This window comes from Mobula birostris, chromosome 10 (assembly GCF_030028105.1).
Source record: "Mobula birostris isolate sMobBir1 chromosome 10, sMobBir1.hap1, whole genome shotgun sequence".
Taxonomy (NCBI): Eukaryota; Metazoa; Chordata; class Chondrichthyes; order Myliobatiformes; family Myliobatidae; genus Mobula; species Mobula birostris.
Window position 1 is genome coordinate 106,564,790 of NC_092379.1, and position 12,497 is coordinate 106,577,286.

General features: G+C 40.3%; 1 long non-coding RNA gene across 1 annotated transcript in view; it reads left to right on the forward strand.

Moving 5' to 3' along the window:
- The first annotated feature begins 1,029 nt into the window (after window positions 1-1,029).
- LOC140204569 (uncharacterized) overlaps window positions 1,030-12,497 on the forward strand; it is a 97,154-nt gene continuing 85,686 nt past the window's right edge. The window contains exon 1 of the long non-coding RNA XR_011887672.1: window positions 1,030-1,102. This is a non-coding gene — a long non-coding RNA (uncharacterized lncRNA). The remainder of the gene's footprint in view (window positions 1,103-12,497) is intronic.

A 12,497-nucleotide genomic window follows, 5' to 3' on the forward strand; every position in this document is an offset into this window, starting at 1 on the left:
TAGTGCTTTGGAGAATTCATAGTCATCAAATAAATGTAGTGCTCCCATTTTAGTCACCAGAATCAGCATCAACTTGGGTTCATTTCTCAAATGAACATTGATCAGGCAGTCACGTTTGGATGGGGACAGCACATAGCACAAGAAGTTGAGTAAAGATTCCGTTTAGAATGGGAAAAGGATGGAGGATATGGTTCAACTCCAAGAATCTCAAATAAGTTTTCCCATCCTAATCAACAGTCTGTTTTTCCACAATAAATTTAAAACTTTAGTTACATCACATCAAACTCCTGTTTACTTGGAAATGCATTCCTAAGTTTCCATAAAGGTATGTAGGAAGTGGAGATAAGGGACAAGGATAGGTTTAGGGTTGGTAGATGGAGGTGAGGGCCTAACAGGGAGAGGAAGGCCTTGTAAGGAGAGATAGAGGGACCTGGTGGGGATATAGCTCAGGTTTGGAGGATGTGGGCCAGGGTTTCTGGGGAAGAGGATAGAGTTAGGGATAGGGTCAGGGTTGGTGAATGAAGGTGAAAGGCTGGAGGAAAACTTGCTGGGGAGTGAGAGGAGAACATGGCGGCGAGTGGGAGGGAAACCTGGTAGGGAGTTGGAGGGGAACCTGGCATGGAGTGGGAAGAGGACATGGTGAAGGAAGTTTTTGCCTGACCGGCTTGTGGAGTAGTTGTTCAGAAGCTCCACATTACTGTATGTCTACCTGTGGGATGGGGCGAGTTGCCCCTTCAGTTGGTCTGCCTTGGGGGGATCTGAAGTAGCAGATATACGGAGCTGTACATGAGTTGAAAGAAGACATAACTTCCCTACTTTGTGTAGATTTGGATGATCTCTGCATCTGGGTGTGTGGTGGTCTCCAGATTGGATTAAATTAACAGTGAATAATGTCATTCTCAGTGCTCTAATTTTATAGATCCAATCAATACTTTTAGTTAGGTAATTAGGTTTAGCTTTGACAATTGGGGAATAGGTTTGCTATGTTTCAATCCATTTCCTCTCTGTTCTTTTTCTTTGAAGGTTTGACCAGTTCATGATAGTTCCAGGCCCATGATCTCCAATGGCTGGGTCCCATGCTGCTGGTGATGTCTGCTAACAGGTCTGTTCTCATCTTCCTTTGTAATATCATGGAAGTGCCCTATGAATCTGACTCTTAGGCTGGTGCCTGTCTGCCCTATGGATATAATATGGCATTGCTCACACTGAATTGAATATACTAAATTCTGCTGTTCACAAGTGATCCTCTGTTCTGCCTGGGCCACTTTCCCGTAGATCTATTGTGTATGTTTTTTGACATTCTTAAGTGTTTGCATGCCCTACAGTTCCCCAAACCCTTCCCCTGCAGCTTGGTGCTGCATGTAATTTTGTACTGACTTGTCTGTCCCTCAAGTTTTTACCACGCTTAAAAGCTGATACTATTGTACATTGACCTTGTACACTATTATACAAAGACCCCCCTCTATCTTGAGTTGTTCAAAGTGGGCTTTAATCATCCTGTGGAAATTCACCGCCATCCCACTGTGTCCTGTGATCAATGGTAGCTTGTGTGTTGCACTGTTCTGTGGTCGGGGTTAGGGTGAGACCTTTCATAAAGTCAGAGTTGATATGCCTGAGTTTCCATCTGCTCTAGCCTTTCTGTCTGAGTGCAGTAAAGATGTTAGTAGTGACCTGCTGGAAATCCTGCTCCCTGGTGCAAATGTGGTGAAACTGGATCAGTTGTCCTATGACAATGCCCCTGAAAGTGTGTTTCAGATGGTGGCTCCTTGTGTGCAGGAGGGTATGGGTGTCTGTACTTTTGAAAAATACCTTAGTGGCTAGCTTCTAGCTGCCATTTCCTGGTGCTAGTTTTCAGGAAATCAATTTTCTCCCTACATGCGGCGGCCTTCACCTTTATGAGGGCGAGAAACCTTTATGGAGGGCCTAAAAGCAACACACATCAAAGTTGCTGGTGAACGCAGCAGGCCAGGCAGCATCTCTAGGAAGAGGTACAGTCGACGTTTCAGGCCAAGACCCTGACGAAGGGTCTCAACCTGAAACGTCGACTGCACCTCTTCCTAGAGATGCTGCCTGGCCTGCTGCGTTCACCAGCAACTTTGATGTGTGTTGCTTGAATTTCCAGCATCTGCAGAATTCCTGTTGGAGGGCCTAAAAATTAGGTTGAAATAGAAGATCTACTCCCCAAATGGTCAAATTAAACCTAATTCTTCTTCTTCTTCTTCTTCTTCTTCATGTGCCTTGCGCGTTACACACTTGGGCGATCATGGCTCTCCACATCGAGCGATCCCTCGCTGTGTCAATGATATCTCACACACTTAGATCTGTTAGTTCTTTCACAGTGTCAATATATTTTCTTCTTTGCCTTCCTCTACCGCGTTTCCCAAGCACACGGCCTTGTAATGTAAGGCATTCTATTTCTCCCTTTCTGATGACATGGCTCAGGAATTTAAGTTTCCTCTCTTTTAATGTTCTCATTAAAAATCTTTTTGTAGGGGCACGTTGGAGTACTGCCTCATTAGTTACCCTATCTCTATATGATATTTTCAGCATTCTTCTAAGAAACCATATTACTGTTGCTTCTAAGTTTCTTTGGCGTTCTGGTGTTATAGTCCATGTTTCGGAAGCACACAGCAAGATTGACCAGATGTAACATTTTAGTAGCCCAAGCCTTGTTGTCATAGAAATGTGTCCGTTGGTAAAAAATGGGTTTTATTTTTTGGTAGTTGGTTTTGGCAATGGCAATTCATCTTTTTGTTTCTACTTTAGTTCTAGCATCTTGTGATATAAAGCTACCAAGGTAATTAAAGCTGGTCTTTTGTTCAATCTCTTGGTTACCGATGTACAATTGGCAGTTGGGAGTATCCTGTTGTTTTGAGATTACAATACATTTGGTTTTTTTTTCCCACAGTTGATGGTTAGACCAAAATCTGCACTTGTTTGTACCACTTTGTCTAGGAGGATTTGTAGGTCTTCTGCAGCACTTGCTATTAGGGTGGTATCGTCTGCATATCTTATATTGTTGATGTTAACGCCTCCGACTTTTATCCCATCTAGGTCTTCTATTTCTCTAAGAATCATTTCACTATCGATATTAAATAATTCTGGTGAGGCAACGTATCCCTGTCTAACACCTCTTTGAATTTTAGTCCAACTGCTTATATTATCATCAATTTTTACTGCCTCCGTTTGATTCCAATATAAATTTCGAAGCAGTTGTTGGTACCATCCGTCAATGTTTAGCTTAGCAAGATTTGAAATAATTTTTCATGTTGCACTTTGTCGAATGCTTTAGTGAAATCAATAAAACCTAATTACTAGATCTTAAAATACTAATTGATCCATAAGATTAAAGCATTGGAATAGGACCGTTCCCTGTTAATTTTATCCATATCGGGGACATTCACGCATCCAGATACAAAGGAGATCACCAAAATTTACACAAAACAGGGAAGCTAGGTCTCCTTTGAACTCACATGCAGCCCTGTATATCCCCCACTATGAATCCTGCCCACAAGGCAGACCCAGCTCAAGGGCACTCCACCCCATCACGCAGGTAGGTGTACAACAAAATGGTACACCAGAACAACTCCTCCACAAGCAGGCCAGGCAAACACCCCCATTACCAGATCCCCTTCCCACTCCCTGCCAGTTACCCTCCACCCCACTCATCTCCCAACTCTGCCTCTAACAACCCCAATCTCCATTTCCCCACAAATCCTGCCCCCCCCCCCAGAAACCTTGGCCCACAAGCTCCCACAAACCCTGGCACAACCCCTCCCCATAAACCCTTTATGGAAGTACTAATACTTACGCCAGGCTTCTACAGTTCTGATCAAAAAGTTCCAAAACCTGGTTCATTGTACCTCCCTCTGCAACTGGATCCTCAACATCCTCACCGGGAGATTACAGTCTGTGCAGATGGGAAATAACATCTCCATCTTGCTGATAACCAACACTAGCGCACCTCATGGATGTATGCTTATCCACTGCTTTACTCTTTCTTCACCCATGACTGTGTAGCTAGGCACAGCTCAAATGCCATGAGAAAGTGAACAGAGAACTACTGGTTTAAAATGGTGCTGGTGTACCTCAGTGACTACTGTCCGGTGTCTAACAAAACAAGGAGAGCAACTTAAAACTTTCATTAACTACATCTTTTCTGGCAATTGATCATCACAAGAAATAGTTTATAACTTCCCTATAGATATTGGAGACAATTCAATGAGGCTGAATTGAGGCAAGGTGACACAACGGGCCCATTGCTGAGAATGTGGAAGAGCATGAAAGGTCAAGCACAGGCCAAATCAAAGCCGCGGGGTCCAGATCCCAGTGCATATTGACACAACTGAACACGATGAGCAGACAGAAATTTACAGGCCGAATTGAGATGGCAAAGTCTGGTGTGTCCAAGTGGCAAAACCCATTGATCGGACAGAGATTCAAGCATGGGCCAGATTGAAAAGGTCATGATAACAAGGCCCGAGGTGAGCTATGGGATGGTTCAGGTTGCTGGTCCACGATGCTTACTTGACTCTGCGCTGAACTATGGGACTCTCTGTAGACTTCAGCTCAGAAGCGCTATTTGCATAATTTTTTTTTCCATTGCACGTTGGGTTTTCAACAGTCTTCTTTTGATAGGTTATTTTATTCTGTTTTTATGGGGATGATTCTCTGCATGTTGGGGGTAAGATAGTCTTTTTTTATATACAGTATGTATATGGGTTCTGTTTTTGGGTTTCTTTGTTTTGTGGCTGCCTGTTAGACAAATTTCAAGGTTATGCAATGTATACATCATGTGCTTTGTTAATAAATGTACTTTGAACTTTGAGGAGCATGATATATTAGCTAGTTGAATGGAGTCACAGAAAAAACCTTGCACATAACATCAGTAAAACCAAAGAACTGATTGTGGACTTCAGAAAGGCTAAGTCAAAGGAATAAACACTAGTCCTCATCAAGGGACTGGAAGTGAAAAGGATAAGCAATTTCAAGTTCCTGGTTGTCAACATCTCTGAGGATCTATCCTGGGCCCAACATATCGATGCAGTGACAAAGAAGGCATGATGGTGAATATATTTCATTAGGAGTTTGTGGAGATTTTGTATGTCACCATAGACACTCAAATTTCTACAGATGTGAAGCGCATTTTAACCAGCTGCATCACTATCTGGTATGGGTGAAGGGGGTGGGGTGCATGTCACTGCGCAGGATCAAAGTAAACAACAGAAAGTTGTAAATTCAGTCAGCTCCATCATGGACAACAGCCTCCCCAGCATGAAGGACACCTTAGTGTAGGTTAAAAAGCCGGCACAGCACTGTGGGCTCAAGAGTCTGTATTGTGCTGTAGTGTCCTATAGTCTATGTTCTATGTGTATGACCAGATGTGATCATATTGAATGGTAGAACAGATAAATAGGGCCTTTTGGCCTATTCCTGGTTTGATTTTCTATGCCGTATGTTCTGTGTTTAATCTGAGTTAATTACAGAATTCCATTCCCTCTGTTGTGTGCTAAGAATTTTTTTTTTTCAATTTATTATACCAGGCACCCTGAGACAACTCCAAATGAAGTTACTAATTGCCAATAGTTTTTTTCATGTTCCCTTCTCATAACATTGGAGAGAGTGAGTTATTGTTAGATTTAGAAGAGGGCCAGTGGAACGAAAGGGTATGAAGATGTAAGGATACTTATGCAATTTTTAACTTACACTATGAGAGCTGCTGCAAGTACCACCCACTCTGAGTTGTCCCTTTTATGATATTGTCTCTCAAGCCGGTGTAGCAATCATGTTTTAATAATAGTGTGCTGAAATACATTTTTGAAAATAGAAACAGCAAGATCCAGAAAATATAGGTGGAATTTGTCTCCAAAGCTCCATGGTAATACATTGCAAAGTACGAATCTGGAAATTAGAGGTTCACATGGCAAGGCTATTGCAATAGTTATGGGATCTTTATTCTAAGAAGATTTGGCATGCTAAATTAGCGGTAATATTAAAGAGGTTAATTTAAGTGTATATGAGACATTAATACTTGTATAGATATTCATGTAGTTGAATCAAGCAAAGAACATCAATTTTATGTCCAGTATTGTGCAATAAGAAAGAGTCAATGAACAATCTCGTAACTGAATCTCACAGTTAAAGGCCTTTAGGGAATTTTATAGTATTTTATATAAAATTAAATGTTATATAGTTGAATCCATAATCAGGATCTTAAACCTAAACAAAGCAAACCATGAAGGTTTAAATCATGTGTTGAATAGAGTAGATTTAAGGTTACAATAGTAAACAAGAATTAGATAACAATTTAGGAATAAGTACACAGTTTTCACGAATGATCTCTCTGTAATATACAAGCAAAATAGTCAAATAAAATTAGATTAGAACATTCTCTAAAACAGTGGTAAAGCTGAGGATTGGGAAAATTTTAGAATTAACAACAGAAGACCGCCATATATTCTAGCAGAAAATACAAAAATGGACCATTAATGTTTTTAAAGGAATACAAGGAGGAAAAGATTAGCAAATACTAATCTGTCACAAACTGAGATGAGGGAAATCATATTAGAAGTAAGGAAATGACATGAAAATTATTTGAACATTTTGTATCTGTCTTCATTAAATACTAGAATCAATGGACTTGTTGACCTGCACTCTAAGGGTTTGAAAGAAATATCCAGAGGTAATGGGTTCAGCTTCTTTGATCCCACTGATTCTACTATGATTCTCACTAAATTTCAAGGTGTCAAATGAGAGGAAACCTCACTGAAACATTCAAAATTCTTATGAGTCTTGGCATGGTGTTTGCAGGAAGGAATTTTTCCCACACAGTTGGATTAAAAACCACTCAAAATAATGTCAAAATAAGGCATCGAGTATTCAGGACGAAGGCAAGAAGAAATTTGTTCCCCAAGGATCAGATGCAGATTTTCTTTAAGAAAAAAAAAACAAAAGATTTCAGATATTAAGTGAACTGAAATAGGAACATTAGATACTAAGTGGAATGTGGGGTAGCAAGGTAATCTAGAAGAGGTAAAAGGGGAGCAATGATTATTGAATGATGGAACCTACAAGTTCCCCCTAATTCTGCTTATTACAATTTTCCTGTGATTTCTTCTGTGTAGGTCAGAGGGTTCATTATTTAGATTATGAGAACACTCAGTCCTCTTATTGTCATTTAAAAATGCATACATCCATTAAGAAATGATACAATGTTTCTCCGGAGTGATATCACAGAAAACAGGACAAACCAAAGACTAACACTGACAGAACCACATAATTATAACATATAGTTACAGCAGTACAAAGCAATACCATAATTTGATGAAGAACAAACCATGGGCACGATAAAAAGAAGTCTCGAAGTCCCCGAGTCGATTGACTCCCGAGTCCCTGATAGCAGGCGGCAAAAGGGAGAAACTCCCTGCCATAAACCTCCAGGCACCATCAACTTGCCGATGCCTTGGAAGCAGCCGACACTGAGTCCATCCATCCGAAAACTTCGAGCCTCCGACCAGCCCCTCTGATACAGCAACCCAAGTGCCTTCGACCTCTGTGTGTATCTAACCTCTCACTCCACATGAGGCTTCAGTACCTATTTTGAACTGAAGAGCTGGATACATTTTCAGAGTTATAGAGTCAGGGAGATATAGCACAAAAACAGGCTCTTCAACCCACTGAGATTATGCTGACCATCAGCATTTGTTTCTACACTGACCTTACCCTGACCCATTTTAGTCCTCTCATATTCTCATCAACTTTCCACACTCACCCCTTCCCAGATTCTACCACTCACCCACCCACCAGGGGCAATTTACAGTGAACAATTAACCTACCAATATGCATTCCTTTTGGAATATGGGAGGAAATCGGAGCATGTGGAAGAAATCCATGCGGCTACAGGGAGAATCTGTCAACTCAACATAGATAGCAAGGGAGATCAGGATAGAACCTAGGATACTATGAAGGAGGAGTCATATCAGTTGTAGCACTGTGCTGCCAGCAGTTCTGTATTCAGCCTTCGGCTTCATACCAGCCACAGCAAGTGTAGGCGACATGGCCTGGACGTAATGGGCAAGTGAAGTTAAGTGTTTGGACTTGTTTTTTTGTTAACAAATTTGATTAATTTAAATTAAAATATTTGGTTAATTTAAATTACTTAATTTGTTTTATATGTTTAAACTAAATTCAGTTCTTTACAAATGACTTTGATCTTCAGGAGGTATTGAGACACAGGGGTCTTTGACAATGCACGTTTCTTACTCTGACTCCTCATTTTTTTTTCCTGATCTGATGAAAGGTCTCGGCCTGAAATGCTGACTGCACTCTTTTGCACAGATGCTGCCTGGCCTGTTGAGTTCCTCCTGCATTCTGTGTGTGTTGCTTGGGTTTCTGGCATCTGCAGATGTTCTCTTAGTTGTGATTTGACAATGCATGCTGTCTTAAGGCCACTGGGGTTTTCAAGGAACAAAGCCTCAACCCACCGCCTGAGGTACAGGAGCAGCTTCCGTACCACTCCACTTGGTGGGATAGATACAACAAGACTTGGAGCTTGATTCGATTTGTGACACCACAAAAGGTCAGTGTGGCCACTGGAATGGCTTGTCAGGCCGAGCTTAATTCGGTTAAGTATGATCGGGACAAGGCAGTCAAGTACTGCATTGGTTTGACATGGTTGTCGCATTTTCATTTCAATCACAGTTTGCGACTTCATAGTCCATTCTGCTATACTTTATAGCCTTCTGAGGGTGTATTGCATTGACAGCACGCTCTTCAGACTTTTTGCATTGTGTTATTTCCAGAATTTAATTGTTATGGAATATTTGCTGCTTTACCTACTTGAATAACAACTGTTCCAAAACAAACCACTAGTTGTGAGACACTGCAGGTCATCCTGCTGCTGAGAAAAATGAAAAACTATTCTGTCCTTTTCACTCTTTTATCACGTTATATTTTAATCTTTCTCCCCGTGCTCTTTTTGTTCTCCATATACAAGTTCTAATGATGAGCTCTACTAGGCAGATGAAAAAATAATTAGATGCGCTTAACTGAGAAGAGAAAAATAACAAGTCAGCAGCAACAGAATATAAATCCATTAACAAAAATAATTGATGCCCTACAATAAAAAAGTTGTGACACTTTTCTCTATGAAGACTACTGTTTCAATATCAATACAAAATCTTGATGTTTATTATTATAACAGTCCGGTTATTTTTATTAGAGAAGCGAGTCAGACTTTTAAACTGAGTTCTGGATTTAAATTAGGCTTGAGTCAATGTGACGAAAGTTTCTACAGTCTAATTGGAGAGTGGATGTGTGGTGGTTTCTGACTGCTGGGCTTTCAGTATGCCAACATCTCTCAATGGCCTTTATGTCACTAAGAGACGTCTGCACACTGGCAGCCTTTTAGAAGCAGATCTTGGGGCACAGATGAGCAAATGTTAGACTTGAACTGTACATAGCTGTCAGGCACCACCCACCAGCTTCGGAAGAACTGATTAAAGACTTAGTAGGCTTCTTCAGCACAGTGTGAACAGCTTTACGGTTTTTTCAATAACTATACCTCACAAGTTTCAAACCTATTCAGACAGAAAGAAAAAGAAACGAAGGGTAGAAAGTAGAGAGAGACAACTAGAAATAACATGAAAGCGCCCCTACTTTCTCAGGGGTTGGCGGAGATTCAGCATGACATCTAAAACTTTGTCAAACTTCTATAGTGCAGGGTATATTGACTGGTTGCATCACAGCCTGGTGTGGAAACACCAATGCCATTGAACGGAAAATCCTACAAAAGGTATTGAATATGGCCCAGCCCATCACGTGTAAAGCCCCCCCCAACCACTGAGCACATCTACCCGAAATGCTGTTGTAGGAAATCAGCATCCATCATCAGGGATCCCCACTATCCTGGTCATGTTCTCTTCTCACTATATCAGGAAGAAGGTACATGAGCCTCAGGACTCAAACTACAGGTTCAGGAACATTACTACACCTCAACCATCAGGCTCTTGAACCAAAGGGGTTAACTTCACTCAACTTCACTTGCGTTATCATTGAAATGATCCCACAACCAATGGACTTAATTTCATGGACCCTTCATTTCATGTTCTCAATATTTACTGCTTATTTATTTAATTATTGGTATTATTTCTTCTTTTTGTATTTGTTGTCTTCTGCAGTCTGTTTGAACACCCTGGTTGGGTGGTCTTTCATTGATTCTGTTATGGTTATTAGTCTACAGATTTATTGAGTACTTTACTTTATTGTCGCCAAACAATTGATACTAGAACGTACAATCATCACAACGATATTTGATTCTGCGCTTCCCGCTCCCTGGATTACAAATATTAAAAATAGTAAAAATTAGTAAATATTAAAATTTGAATTATAAATTATAAATAGAAAATAGAAAAATGGAAAGTAAGGTAGTGCAAAAAATACTGAGAGGCAGGTCTGTATATTTGGAGGGTACGGCCCAGATCCGGGTCAGGATCCGTTCAGCAGTCTTATCACAGTTGGAAAGAAGCTGTTCCCAAATCTGGCTGTATGAGTCTTCAAGCTCCTGAGGCTTCTCCCGGAGAGAAGAGGGATGAAAAGTGTGTTGGCTGGGTGGGTCGTGTCCTTGATTATCCTGGCAGCGCTGCTATGACAGCGTGCGGTGTAAAGTGAGTCCAAGGACAGAAGATTGGTTTGTGTGATGTGCTGCGCCGTGTTCACGATCTTCTGCAGCTTCTTTCGGTCTTGGACAGGACAACTTCCATACCAGGTTGTGATGCATCCTAGAAGTATGCTTTCTACAGTGCATCTATAAAAATTAGTGGGGGTTTTAGGGGACAGGCCAAATTTATTTACCCACAAGCAAATGAGTATAACCACAAGCAAATGAGTATCAAGTTTGTATATGGTGACATATATGTACTTTGATAATAAAATTTACTTCGAGCATTGATCACAGAGAGAGTGCGATTAAGGAGAGTGATTGGAATTGAACTTGTGTTACTGGCGCTGTAGTAGCATGACGCTAACCACTAGTCTACCATGCTGCCCCTTCAAGAGGTCAGCACAGCTTCATGGGCTGAAGGGCCTGTACAGTGTTGTTGTGTTCTATGTTCTAGATACAGCACAGTAAAAGGCCCTTCTGGCCCAACGAGACCATGCAGCCCAATTAAACCAATGGGACCAATAAGACCTAGTAACTAACACATCTTTGAAATGAGGGAGGAAACTGGAGCACCCAAAGGAAACTCACCCATTCGCAGGGAGAACATATAACAAAAATCTTCAAGAGATTCCAGTATTATTTGACACCAAACAGAGTTAATACTTCTTTCTTTTGATTGAGATTTTACTGAGATGATTTTGATTTTTGAGATTTGACTGAGATGAAACTAGATTTTACCCAGGGGAGCCTGCGCGGCCCGCTTTTGAAAATTCATTTCAGTTCCAGAGATTCTAGCGACATCCTCCAGAGGTCAGTCACTGTCTATGAAAAAAATAAATTTGCTCCCATCTAATCGAGATCTTTGTTTTCCTATTTTATTTGATTGCTCCCTTTCCTCTCTATTCAGTTCAATACACTCATCTGGCTGTACCAAATCAATTCCCTTCATCACTCTGGAGAGTTCAATCAAGTCACCACAAATTCTATACTCCTCTAATTACGAAATTACAAATACTGATACCTAATACTCCTAACACCAGATAACATTCTGGTGGCTCTATGAACTTCTCAAGAATAGCAATTCCTTCCTAATTTCCCCACCACTTTCTTGCTCATTCCTACAAGGAGAAAAATTGGGCAAGGATTCTACAAATGGCTGATTAGAGGCATTATACTTGCAGATTTCTGTTTTTAATTTGGATTTTTTATCTCTAAAAGAAAATGATGCTTAATCTTTGCTAACTGCTTCCCCCACTTGACTACTAATCAATGGCAGAGAACTCAATGTTGAACAAACACTAAATGTGAGAAATGAGAGTTTCAGCCTAAACAAAAATCTGTCCCTTCCCATTTCTTCTCATTCACAGAAATCTACATGATTTCATTTAAATTTCTGCTAATCCATTTGCTGTCTGATCTTCTCACATAATGTAATATTATTTTATTCTTGTCATTCTGTTACAGCTCCAACTATTTTTGACTCAAACAGATCTAAGTCTTTGTCTCACACCATTAACATTAATCTTATGAAAACTGAGACACTTAGTCACCATGTAAATTATCTCCTTCTCAAACATAACATTAATTTCAATTTTATTATTATTGTTGTTAAATAAATGTTAATTATTAACCAAGCATGGCTCATTACTTTGTGCTGAATGCATTATGGCCTTCCTTCTTGTTGGTCTAAAACATATTGCTCCAGAAAACTAGAGTGAATACAGTCAAGGAAATCTTTCTAACATAGATTACTCTTCTCTTCCCAATATAAAGAGTTAAGTCATAATTTTAAAAGAATAACAATAACTGCATGTGATATGAGATTTTGCACCTTGAG